We start from the raw sequence: 13,910 nt of genomic DNA, 5'->3' as shown, positions 1-13,910 counted from the left end.
AGCTGCCCTAGTCCTCTGAGCTTTAGGAGCAGCCATTTTAGCTCAGAGCTTCTCCTCCGTGCACAACATGGCCTCTCTTGGATTCTGCTAGGCTGACAATCAAATGAATGTGAGAAGAACAGGCTGGGCTCCTCCTATGCTCTTCTCTTCCCAACAAAGAATGAACTGTTTTCATTGCTTTCTGAAAAGCAGCACCTTTTTCCTCCTCAAATGTCATTCACCAAGATCTCCGAAGGTTCTTTTATTCCATGATTGATATGCTTGTTCATTAGTCCCAGCAAAGCACTGGTTAGAGCAGGACAGCCCTGGACCAGATACTGTTCTACAGCAGGATTTGGGGGTGGGGTGGGGGGACCTCCAGAATGCCTTGGCTTCTTGGGAATCGTCCTTCCACACAGAAGACATACCATCCGACTCTGCTTGCCAGATTCCAAAGTCTAATGACCTTTGTTAATCACCAGCCAGTCTGTCTGCATCAGCAGACCCTGCCAACAGACACACCCTTCAACACAAAGGCTGTAGCTATTCCTTTTAAAAGAGGTTCTCTGAAAGCTCCATTGTGTAGCCGAGAGGAAAACAAAATCTCTTCCCTTCAAAACCTCAAGCCTTTAGAAATAATGCAACAAAAGGCTTTCTGCTGTGTGTCTTTTGGAAAGTTTGAGCCTGGTTTGCACAACACCAACCAAAATTACGGTTCTACACAAGGAAAGCAGGGCACCTTCAGCATTAAATGATACACCCTGAGAGGAAATCCATCTCTGCAGTTCTCTAATATCTTTGTATCTTCCAAAGGCATTGTCGAGGATGCTAACTTCACTGGATGCAAACACAAATCAACAGTCTCCTTGTTCTGCTACAAAGGAGATTAAAGGGTTCTGAGATCAGAAAGGAAAAAAAAAAAGCCACTGATTTGGAAAAAGAAGAGATGATGAAAGTCATTTCCTAATGGGTTCTAGCTTTAATGTTGTTGCAGTCTCTACCTCAAAAATAGCTCAGAGCCTTAGAAGAGGTTAATCTCCAGGCTGCTGAAAGAACCAGCGTCAGGTACAGCTGAATGGCCTTAAATCTGATGTTTTCACCATGTACTGAAATGAAGATGTAGCCTACTTTGACAGCCATTTTGCCTTTGTGTATACATTTCTCCTGAAGATGCTAACAGAAGAAACCAGAAATTGCCAGCATGGCCTAAACAATCAAAGAAACAAAAACTTGATGTATTTATGAGATGGTAGATGTATACATGTACAAGAAGTGAGAGTGGGAGGGGAAGAAGGTACTAGGGAAGGGCAGAGACAAAGAGAGCTGGACCTGAGGATGACCCATCCATCAACTGGAGACTACGTTTGTGTAGCAGATTGCAATCCTCTGAGAAACCAGCAACAAGGAAAAAAAGATGAGAAATGAGCTCTGCATTTTTGACTCCTTCATCGAGCCAGAAGAGGAGCACCCTAAAGAGGCTAAAACAGTCACTGATCTGCTACGAAATGATAATTTAAAGTTAAAAGCCTTGATCTCATGTCTACTTACTTCATTTAAAAATACTGAGATAATGAGATTAGCAATATTTTTTTCTTACCAAATCAGCAAAATCAAAAGCAGAAGAGGAAACTTCTGAACTAGCTAAAAAGATATGTTATTTCAAAAGGGCATGAGATGAATCTACAAATCAAACCAGCCCCTCAGCTCCTTGCCCCCAACAGGCACTATTTCCAGGCCCCCCAAGGTCAAACAGGCTCCAGATAACAAGACTCTAAACTTCATGCATGATGATGCCCTGCTAAATGGATGTGGATTAATCCTGAAATGAAGGATCTACCACCTAACGTGACTGGTCCTCCTAACATGAAACCCCTAGATCATTCTAATTATTCACTACTCTTCAGTACTGAACTCTCCGTTGTTGGTTTGTTCAGTTCATAATTGTAGTTTGGGGCTTTCAGAATGTGGGGCTTTGATGGGAAATCCCATTGTCAGCATTTGACAAAGTCTTGAAGACATAGTTAAAGACTATCCAGAGATCTTGTTGAAGATTTGAATATGCATCTGGGAATTGGGAAGAGGAAGTCATGGACACAGGCTGCTCTTTCTCAGTCTTGAGAACACCAATTTTAATTTATATCATCTGCTTATACACTCTCTGTGCTCAGAATTGCAGGATCCATTATGCCTTGGTTTCTCTCCTGTCAAGGTGAAAAGAGACAAACCAGAGCTTCATCACGTGGCCTTCCAACTCACTGCTCAGATGTAATTGAAGACAGGAGGCGTCCTTGATGTTTCACAGCATTCTCAAAACTCTGCCACCATCAACCCTTGCCCAGGTCAGTCTGGTAAACACTGCTCATTAAGCTTGCATGGTCCAGGAGTGTAAATGTGGTCCTCAAGTCAAAGTCCCAATTGTATCCAGGAAGTGTCCAAATTAAAATGTACAGGCCTCGCCTGAAATCTAACTTTTTCTCTGACTGAAGGACTGCAGACCAGAAATAAAGCTGTGAAGCACCACAGCCATGTGGTTCAGTAGCAACTAATTATAACCTTCAAAGCCTTGGAGAAATAGAACCAGAAACACCATAAGGTGCTTCTCCTCTGTCCACTCCAGAAACCTAGTTTCATTTTTAAGACACTGAACTACACAGTCCTCCTGAATCATAATTCTAATAAAAGACTCTGGTTAGCACTTGTTTTATTTATTTCCTTTTTTTTTTTTTAAATATTTTATTGTGTTTTTGATGAAAGTTTACATAGCAAATTAGGTTCCCATTTAACAATTTTTTTTTACAAATTGTCACATAACATTGGTTACATTTTTCACAATGTGTCATCATTCTCATTATTTCCTTTCTGTTTGTTCTGTTTCCATTAATCTAGCTTCCCTGCCCCTCCCTACCTTCTCATCTTTGTTTTAGGGTAAATGTTGACCATTTGGTCTCATATAGTTGGTTATTTAAAGAAGCAACGTACTCATGGATGATATTGTTTATTTTATAAACTAATCTATTATTTGGATGAAAGGTGACCACCAGTCACCAGTGCCTTCAGTTCCAAGTACAAATGGTATTTTAGGGCGATAGTCTTGGGGGTTCATCAAGTCTCTGTAAGTCCAGTAAATCTGGCCTTTTTTATGAATTTGAGTTTTGATCTACATTTTTCTCCTATTCTGAACTGGGGCCTTCTATTGTGTCCCTGGTCAAAACTGTCGGTAGTGGTTGCCAGGCATCATCTAGTTCTTCTGGTCTCAGACTAGATGAGGCTGTGGTTTATGCGGCTATTAGTCCTGTGCACTAGTTTCTTCTTTGAGTCTTTGGTTTCCTTCATTCTCTTTGTTCCAGACGAGGATAGATGGATAGTTGTATCTTAGATGGCCTCCCACAAACTCTTAAGACCCCAGACGCTACTCATCAAACTAGGACGGAGAACATTATCTTTATAAACTATATTATGGCAATTGACCAAGTTGTCCCATGAGACTATGGTCCCAAGCCTTCAAATCCAGCAAACCAATCCCGCAAGGTGTTTCGTTATGTCTAGGAAATATCTCTAACTGTGCCCCCATGTGGTTTATTATATATATGAATATATATGCAGTGCACATAAACATGTATACACATATGCCTACAAATACACCTATACACGCACACCCATATACTCACATGTGCCCTCTTATAATGCATATGTGCATACATACCTATGTAACCACACACGTATTTTTGTTGTCGCAAAATTGTATGCTATAGTATTTACCAAAATTGTCCCTTATTATTGTATACTTTTTAGTGTCTTCATTTGCTTTGAACAAGTTGTGCAGACTTCACTCATATTGGGTATTGCCTTTCCCATTACCACTAATAACAACTGTCTACTATCTAGAAAGTGACTCTCCCTTCCTCCACCTCCCATCCCTGGGAAACATCAAAGAGCTTTGCTATCTGTGTGACTTTTTATAAAAGTGAGACCATAGTCCTTTTGTGATTGATTTATTTCACTCAGCATAATATCCTCCAGATTCATCCATGTGATGTTTCATGGAGTCTTCATTAGTCTTTATAGTTGCACAGTATTTCACCGTATGTATGTACCACAATTTGTTTATCCATTCATCTGTTGATGGGCACTTAGGTTGTTTCCATCTTTTTGCTACTGTGAATAATGCTGCAATGAACATAGGTGTACATATGTTCTTACATCCCTTTCTTACGAATGGAAAACCCAATTATCCAAGGACAGGTAACAGAATGCATAAACTTTGAAATATGTCAGCTAGAAAGAATAATTCAGGATCTAAAGACTATTCTATAAAACTATTCATATGATGAGATCAAAGAGTGGTGGTGTATGATGGGAGGTTAATATTTCTAATTAACCAAGCCCCAGGACCACAGTGTGGGAGGATGGATACATGAACATTTTTATCCTTAAGATTAAAAAAAAAAAACCACTAACTAATCCATTTGTGAATGTTGGGTTGCTACTCTGTTCTGTAACACTACGAATCTCTTACTCCTGTCATAGCCAACATGGAAGTTCTAGTAATATAAAAATCATTTAAAGCATCTATCCAAATAGTACTGAATTGAGATTGAGGTGAACTTCCCCTTTAGGAACAGTAGTTGTGGAATCAAACCTAAAAATGTAAATATCAAGTGCCCAATAAAAAAAAAAAAAAAGGTAATTTTCTTGATTTAATTTGGAGTCAGATATGGGCACATGTACTCTAACAAGAGCTCAGCTAGGGCAGAATCAGTCTTCTTCTGAATAAGTATAACTAACGTATGTACTAGTCCCGTGTCCCGTGTTACTGTTTTTTTTTTTTTTTTTAAATAAGCCACTAAAATAAACCAACAAAGAACCTCTGACAACAAGCTACCTCCACCGATACCATAGCATTTTGTCCTACTATAGATCCTTGCTCACCATGTGGCATCTTCAAGTGTCCTATCAAATGTTTATACTGTTTGCTACATGATCTAAGCAGTTCTGTGTACTCTTGGCAATTCACCACACTAATGAAAGGTTTAACATATCAGGGAGGATAAATAATTAAGGAATTCAGAAGGGAGGCACAGCTGTTTTTCAAAACCAAATTTTCAGGACAGAAAGGATCAATTTACAATCACATATGTAACCCTCAATATGAGACTAAATTTAAATAGTAGCAGAGAAATACCATGAGACCTCGAGTCCTGCCAAGGCATGTGGCCTCTGTTGTATGTGGTCATCCTGGTCCATCTGTGGGACCTTGTATATAAGCACAAAGTCTGAAGCAGGCAATCTGCAGATTAATAACCCAGTCTCCTTCTGGCTAAGGATGCCAGTCTTAAGGTTATCTCTTATTTTAGGTTTGTTCTCCTGTATAAAGTTTTCAAGTATTATAGGGTATATTGGAGGAATATTTCATCACAGATACCTTTTGGATCATCATTAAAATGAGATGAGCATCCAGGGATGTAATCTAAGTGAGTAAAAAATGTCAAATATGTAAATAAGAAGCAATTCTGGCTGAGTGACCTGTTATGAAGGCAGGTAGTGAGTGTCTAATATAGAAAGAGATAGTACATACGTTCTGGAGAATTCATGCATTCCTTTGCAATGATATAAGGCTAATTGAGGCCAACAGGCCAACAGGCAGTCTGCCAGCTCTCCTGTCCTTAGAAAAGGAAGCTTGTGATTTGAACAGGGAGATAAAAGAGGAGAGAAGGGAAAAGACAGAAAGGAAGGAAGCAGGGTGGTATCTCAGTAGCTGTAGACTCATTGTCTTTAAAGGGGGAACCACAGATAACCCTAATTCTGAGAAGTGTCCTGACAATATTCTCCTTGAGATGCGGCTTAGAAACAAAACAAAACAAAGATGCTTCCCCACATTAAAATTCTCAAAACACGACCATGACAAATGAGATTCCAGCTCATCATGTTCTTCTAAATGATGGAAAACCATTCTTGGTGTCAAATGAACAAATTAGAAGGGAGAAGTATAAAGGAATTTTTTGAAATGTCATGAGTTCATCAGGAAGTTCCTTGGAAACTTTGAAGCCAGTCTTGCCCTGGCATTTAGAACAAGAGATAACTGACCTCTCTCCTCTGGAGCCAAATCTCACCCAATGGCAGAGACACAAAATCACGGTATTCCTTTAAAGGTTCTTCAGAATTCTGGCTGGGTTTCTACAGACACTTTTCACACTACAAGAACTCTCATTACAAAAATTGTAAAATTAAAGGGAAGTTGTAGATATGCTGCTGGGTCTTCATTACAGAACTGATTAAGACGCAGAATAAGCAGAAGCTGCAGTAAAAGTCATCTTGCACATCATGAAAGACCAAAATGTGCACTGAGTACCTTCCCTCTGAGTTTCTCAGCCTGATCTCAGGCCCTGGACCTGTTTCCATGGCCATAGCTGTTCCCGGCATATAAGGCCCAACCAAACACACACACACACACCCCAAACCTACTGCCACCAAGTTGATTCTGACCCTATAGGACAGGGTAGAACTGCCCCATAAGATCTCCAAGGCTATAAATCTTTACGGAAGCAGATTGCAACATCTTTCTTCCGAAGAGCGGCTGGTGGGTTCGAACCGCCAACCTTTCAGTTAGTGGCCAAGTGCTTTAACCACTGTCTCACCAGGGCTCCAACCACACAAAGTCTGAATTCTACAATTTCAGTGAATGGATCCAGAAGCCATTTGAACAGCTGTCTTGCTCTCGACTACCATTCAAAGGAGGAAAAAAAAAAAAGATGCATGGTTTTCGACGTGTTATATCAACTAGTATAAGAAAGTTTTGCCCCAAGAACTTCTCTCATTTGGGAAAAAGCCCACAGAATCTCAATCTAATCACTCTGGGACGTGCTTACTATTTTGTGCTCATGGTTTGCCCAGAAAATTCAGACAAGTCACTTCCTTTAGGCGGGAACTATCCTGAGTCCGCCTGTATCTGTGGCAGACAAGGCCCTGGTGCAAGCAATGCAATGACGCTTCCAGTCCAGTTTCTTCTATCTGAGGAAGCTGATAACCTAAGGCTGGCACCTGGGTCTGTCTGTCTCTCTTTCTCCAAACCATAGTTCCTGATCTAATTACTCATCAAGACAGAAGCTCTAATCAGGCTTCTTTCTGAAAAGGCAAACAACCGCTAAACCTCTGTGTACCACGAACACTTTAAAGTCCTCTGACACAAAGAGATGGTGATTTTTCCCACCTCTTGGCTTCCTCCTGTGGCAGAAGCTGTTAAGAGGCTGTTTCTTCTCCTCCTTATTAAACTGACCATTGGAATTCACTGGTTCTTTCATAACCCTGCCTTCAACAAATTAATAGAACCTTACAGCAGGAAAAACACGACGTGAGTTTATGCATGGGACGGGCAGATACTCAAGTATTAGGTAATGTTTTAAAATGGTAGTTAAGGAATTTATTTTCTCTTACAATCCCCAATCTACTGTCAGAAAGTAAGTTTACTCCTAAAAATCACTGTACCCCAAGAATTTCTAAGCAGAAAGCTTAGACATTTGTCTGTCAACACAACAGGAGAATTTATCATCATGTGATAAGACTAGAGTGCTTGGGTACTTGGCCAAGCCCTACATTCCATAAATCCCTAATGATAAATCCCACTTTTCCCTAACAAACTTAGATTTTTCAGCTTATTTACTATTGAGCAGGTCTAGATAGTTCTAGATACGGTCGCTATGAGTTGGAATCGACTCGACAGCATTGGGTGGGGTTTAGATAGAGAAAAGCTTATCTGGAAAATTAAAGAATTTGCTCCCAGTTCACAAAAACAGGAAAGTGACAGCAGGTGTGATGACTCTGCCTGGCACCTTCACCTTGGGAAAATCTTCCCAGGCCCTTACTTTGATCATTTTGCCAAATGAAGACATTAGATCATGATGTTCAACATTTTTGTAAAAGGACCTGTTTTACAAGATTTCCTTCTTGTATTTTGAAATTTTTTTTCCCAATTTAATTCATTTCCTTACTGTCTTAGTTATCTAGTGCTGCTATAACAGAAATACTACAAGTGAATGGCTTGAACAAAGAGCAATTTATTCTCTCACAGTTTAAAAAAAAAAAAAAAAAAAGGAGGCTAGAAATCCAAACTCAGGGTGCCAGCTCTAGGGGAAGGCTTTCTCTCTGTGTCAGTTCTGAGGGAAGGTCCTTGTCATCAATCTTCCCCTAGTCTAGGAGCTTCTCAGTGCAGGAACCTCAGGTCCAAAAGACAAGCTCTGTTCTGGTGCTGCTTTCTTGGTGGTATGAGGTCCCCCTGTCTCTCTGCTGGCTTCTCTCTTTTGTATCTCAAAAGAGATTGATTTAAGACACAACCTAATCTTGTAGACTGCGTCCTGCCTTATTAATACAACTGCCTCTAATCCTGCCACATTAACATCATAAAAACCAAACCTGTTGCCATTCAGTTGATCCTGACTCATAACAACCCTATAGGACAGAGCAGAACTGCCCCATAGGGTTTCATTAATAGAGGCAGGATTTACAACACATTGGAAAATCACATCGGATGACAAAACGGTGGACAACCACCCAATACTGAGAATCACAGCCTAGCCAAGTTGACATACATTTTTTGAGGGTACAATTCAATCCATGACACTTTTTATTATAATACATACAACTCCATCTAATGTTAGCCATCCCACCACCACCATGAAATTGAACTCCCTACCCAAGGGGTCGCTGGGTGGTGCAAACGGTTAATGCGCTGGACTGCTGACCGAAAGGCTGGAGGTTCAAGTCCACTCAGATGTGCCTCAGAAGAGACACCTGGAAATCTACTTCCAAAAAATTAGTCATTGAAAACCCTACGGAACACAGTTCTACTGTGACACACATGTGGTCACCATGAGTCAGCATCAAACTGACAGCACAGAGTTTGGACACCCTGCATTTGGACTTCTAGTCTCCAGATCTGTAAGATAATAAATTTCTATTCTTTAAAGCCACCCACTTTGTGGTATTTTTGTTCTGGCAGCCATAGGAGACTAAGATACCACCTGTCTTCACAAACACTTCAAGGGGTCCTGACTAGGGAGTCTCTGGACTAGAAGCCTTGTAAGTTCTCTCCCAGTTTAGAGGGTCTATGATTCTATGGTTCTAAATGATCTTAGTACCTCTCATGTCATATACTATCATAAGTTTTTAGTTTTATCTTTCTGATTTGGAAATTTTACCAAAGATCTTTTCAAGAAAATTCAAGATTAAGGCATGTGGTAGCTGGCCCACTTTTCTTTAGTGACAAGTCCCTTGGACTGTTGATGATCCTGTGGGCCCTGTGGGTAAGGAGTCAGTATCATTAAAAATGGTCAAGTTCTACACTTAGCATGTGGCCTCTGCCTAAAATTTCTGTGAAAAACATGATGCATATTTTCTCCTTTCTAATAGATAAGATTGTCTTCTCTCAAAGTGATGAAGCCCCAGGCTATTCAAAATCACTCTTCAGAGGGCAAGAAATGTGTCTCTTTACTGTTCGTATATCCCGGGGGCCTAGCACAGGTCTGGCCCTGATAAGGTTTCTGCAGTGAAGAAGTGTATGCTTGTCTGCTTTCCTGGAGAAAACTAACCAATGCACCAGCTAAAACTAAATGTTTAGGAAGCTAAGCAATTCTAGAGAGCTTCCACGACCAGGGAAAAAACAAACAAAGCTTAGTTCTATATAACATTCCTCTCATCACAACCCTAAGCTAATGAAGTCACATCACAGTGATTAACTGATTACTATTTTTATTAGGGGTTCCAAGTCCCCACTTGACCTTGATATTTGTGTAAGTGGCCATACTCCTTTTTCTCACCATTCATGGGGGAGGTGGCTCTTGCTGTGTTGTGCCACCCATGTATTTATAACACTGCTAAGCTACCCTGCACTGAGGTAACACCTGGAGTCATCACCCATGGCTACACTTGAGACCATTTGGCTGCCTTCCCTTCAAAAACTTGGTTACCCTTGTTTGCAAAGCATCACAGAAAGCCTGAGGAACCATCCTCCCTTATCGCTTAAAAGAGTATAAACATTTTCAGTGAAGGGAACCATAAGAGAATTAGGTAGAAGTAGCTATCACTCTTTAGCCCCCTTGAAAAATATTGAAGCGTATTACTTGTGACTTTTTAAAACAAAGAGAAGAATCCACTCTAAAAGTTAATTATATATATGCACACAAAATGTCCACTAGAGAGTAGGTTTTGTAGATCATGAAGTTCAACTTGGCCCAATGTCTTCATTTTTCAGATAGCGAAACTGAGGCCTCAAAAAAAGTAACCTACCCAACGCTTCTCAAACTCTCTGAAGCCAGGAGGGAAAAATATCTTTTGAATTCCATAATTTGTGAAAGGAACTCAACTGTAAAGACACTATAAACGTCACTCCATTCATCAACAAGCTATTCACACTTAAAGCCTGTGCACCATATATTTTCGGTAAGAGTCTTCACTGGAGAGGCAGTTTCTAGAATAACCCCCACTGTCTCCTCTGCCCTGAATTCACACTGCTCACACTCAGGACAGTAACTGAAAAGGTACAAAATCCATTGTCTGCAGTTTGACTGTTCAAAGAACTTCTTAGGCATGCAAGCAGTGTGTTCATACTTTGGAAACACATTTGGAAGACCAAAAGTTGCTGACAAAGGTATACACAGAAGAACAAGAGCTATAATACTGAATTATCTTTCTTCAGAATCCAACCTCATGGAGTCAGAACAAGGTTATGTAGTAGCTTTATGCCTGCCAAATCTACCCCACGAGAAAATATCATCTTGTTTCTTATGGAAAATGTGCACTGCCAACAAAGTCACTGAAGAGTCTGGGTGAATGAGCCTTGGGGGTATCTGGAAATATCAGGGTCAGTTCATTTAAAACTAAAAGGAAAAGAGCAGTCAGTCCCACAAAAGCCTGGCAAAGAAGCCAGTGTCCTCATGGCATAGCTCGTGAGTGGCTCAGACCAACAATTTACAACATTGTGATACTGAATTTCACTTCAAATTACATACTGTCTTCTGAAGCCAACTGCAACTTAGATTTTTTTCCCACATTTGCTAATATATTTATTTATCATCATTCCTTTTGGATACTTGTTGGATATATAAAAGCTCAATATATCAGAAAGGCTAGTAATGGTCTTTAACTCTTTGAATATCCTCCCTAAGTGCCTCTTCTAAAAAAAAGGTCTCTGTAGGCAGAGTCATGCCATTCTGAAGAGGATGGCTTTATGAAATCAAGAAGATGCTGAGTTCTTCATGTTTGTTCATATTTTTCTTTCCTCTAGAATACTTCTACCTACAGTCTGAAGGCCCAAGTATTTCCCATCCTTTAAGACAACGGTTCTCAAAGTGTGACCAGCATCAGCATCACCTGAGGATTTGTTAGAAATGCAACTCTCGGTTTCACCCCAGACCTCATGACTCAGAAACTCTGGGGGTGAGGCCCAGAAATCTCTGTTTTAACAAGCCCTCCAGGTGATTCTAAGGACTGCTCAAGTTTCAAGACAAGCTAAAGTTTTCCTTCCTATATTTTTCCTCGCTGTATGAAACAGCTCCCAAAACTACCAGCTAGAATGGAGAGTCTTCTTCTCCTTTATGCTGGAAACCCTACTGATAAACACTTGCTGAGTGAATGAATGCAGTAATAGTCATACAGTCTTTAAATAGCCTAGGAGAGGACTAATGTCTGCAAATATTTAGCAATTAATGGGAAAATATGAAGTTGCAGGACCCAGCATCAGAAGCCAATGAGAGTATACTCATAAATGACAGAGTTACTGCCCTTGAAAGAGTGAGTAATGTGGCCAGTGCAATGCTGATAATGATATTCATCTCCCTCAAAACATTCAAAACAGTTCATGGCATAATGTCCTTGATATTTCTAAACTGGGACATGGCATGCAATCTATATAGGAAAGAATTTGACTGTTTGGTCCAGAAAGTACTAAAAGTTGGGTAAGTCCTCAGAACCTGAGACTCTTCCATGACAGGAGGCTTTCATAATAAACAAAACCTAACTAGAAAACACCTTCAAACTTGGACTGGTTGTTTGATTAACTGCACTACAGCTATAGTGCAGAGCTAAGCCCTCAGGAGGAATCAACCTCTGAAAACACAGATGTCCTTAGAAATCCCTCAAAAGGATATGTGCTTTTTAAGCTAACCAAGGAATTTCCAAAAAAGATGGCAGTTAATTGCTCAGTTGCAAACAAAAGCTTGGCTGAAGGAAAAGAACAAGAGTAAAACATAAACAAAGAAAATAAAGTTTGTTCACACCAAACCAACAGATCCGCAGGGCCCTCAAATCAAAAACAGGACTTAGAGCCACGGAGTTCAAAAATAAAATTTACCAACTGTGTCGTTCCCAGGAACATAACCAGGACCCTTTAGACTGTTGAAGGGCAACAGAAAAAAGACAAACCATCAAGACTCAAACTCAGGTTCTGAAACTAGAATTAATCAGGGCTTAAGGAGTTAAAGAAATATTTTAAGGAGAGGAGTTAAAGAAATATTACCCTTTTTATTTGGGAACCAAAAGAAGGTTCTAATGTCTATGTCCCAATCAAAGCTAAGTAAACTAGAAAAAAAAATGAATTGAGGGAGGAAAAAAGTCCACAGAAAGGAACAGAGCATGGAAATGACAGACAAACAATCTATTTTGAGGCAACAGGGCAAAGACGAAAATTATATACAACAATTAACAGAGATTCTATGAAAGAGAACAAAGATAATATATCAGAATGAGATAAAAGGGAGCTGGCAGTTAAATAAACTGACAGCAAAAAATAGTATCATTGTAGAACTAATAAATACATAAAATAATAAGAGGCAAAATCCACACACCAAAAACAAAGTTGATGATGTGGAAAACGGTCTCCGAAACACTGCTCGAAATGCAGAGGGAAGGACAAGTAGATGAAACAAGCAGAGAAGATGACAGATAAGAAAGTTCGAAAACAGAGATCCAACATACAGATAAAAGGTATTCTAGAAGTATACAGCAAACAAAACCAAAACAAAGCAAAATATGCTCGAATCTGTGACAGAAAATAGCTTCATAAAAATAAAGGAATATCTGATGTTCCAGGAAAAAGTAATACAGAGTCATCAAAATTGAGACATTCTGGTGAAGTTACAGAGTTTCACAGGTAAACACTGAATTCTATAAACATTCAGGCATTTAAAAATTACACAGTTTCAGAGGAAAAAGACAGGCTGGCCTCTGACTTTTTTACAGCAACATTCGATGATAAAAAACACCGGAGCAGTATCATAGAGGCTTGAGAAAGAGAGCAAGACTTGAGTTTTCAGTCCCCAACCAAGTATAAAAGTAACAAACACATTTTCCAATTGGCACAATTGGTTATGAACTCTTCTTCAAAATCTACTTGGTGATGTAATGTATCCAACCAAGAGAAGGCTCAAAATGGAGAACTCAAGAACAGGGAAATTTAAAGGTAAGCAGAGGTTGAGTATCTAACCCACTTAATTTTACAACAAAAATTGAATAATGTACAATAAATTGCAAAACAAAATTATAATCCCTTAAATGTGATAATTAATATGTAACAATAGGAGGCTATTCCATATAATAATGCCGACATAAAATTACATAGAATTGGAAAAAATCCTCAAGCACAACAAAAATAAAGAGGAGGGGATGAAGAGGCATTAGAGAATAGATATAGCAGGCAACATTTCTCAACCTTCATTGCAAGACATAAATATTTTTGATGATGTTTCATTTCTGAAGTTAATAAATCTCCAAAAAGAGATATAAACACATTAATTAAAAATCTGATTAGTCATAAAATTTTTAAAAGACCATATAGTTTTAATTAATAGGAGGAGGAAATCAAAGAAAAACATAGACAATTTAACAAACGGCAAAGGACAAAGGAAATGGCACGAAAATATAACACATAAAATTAATTAGAATAA

At 39.3% G+C, this 13,910-nt stretch overlaps 1 protein-coding gene across 9 annotated transcripts in view; it reads right to left on the bottom strand.

Annotated features, from left to right (window-relative positions):
- ZNF462 (zinc finger protein 462) overlaps positions 1-13,910 on the bottom strand; it is a 150,088-nt gene that overhangs the window by 92,491 nt on the left and 43,687 nt on the right. Inside the window, exon 1 of one of the 9 annotated variants that reach the window (XM_049897301.1) lies at positions 5,555-12,722. The exons of the other annotated variants lie outside the window; for them this stretch is intronic. The gene's annotated coding sequence lies outside the window, so the exon portion shown is untranslated. Of the gene's footprint in view, positions 1-5,554; positions 12,723-13,910 lie in introns of those variants that run through there. 9 annotated transcript variants of the gene reach the window in all.

Source organism: Elephas maximus, chromosome 9, assembly GCF_024166365.1.
Source record: "Elephas maximus indicus isolate mEleMax1 chromosome 9, mEleMax1 primary haplotype, whole genome shotgun sequence".
NCBI lineage: Eukaryota > Metazoa > Chordata > Mammalia > Proboscidea > Elephantidae > Elephas > Elephas maximus.
Note: the sequence above shows the minus strand (reverse complement) of the source record. Positions and strands in the feature narration are given on the sequence as shown.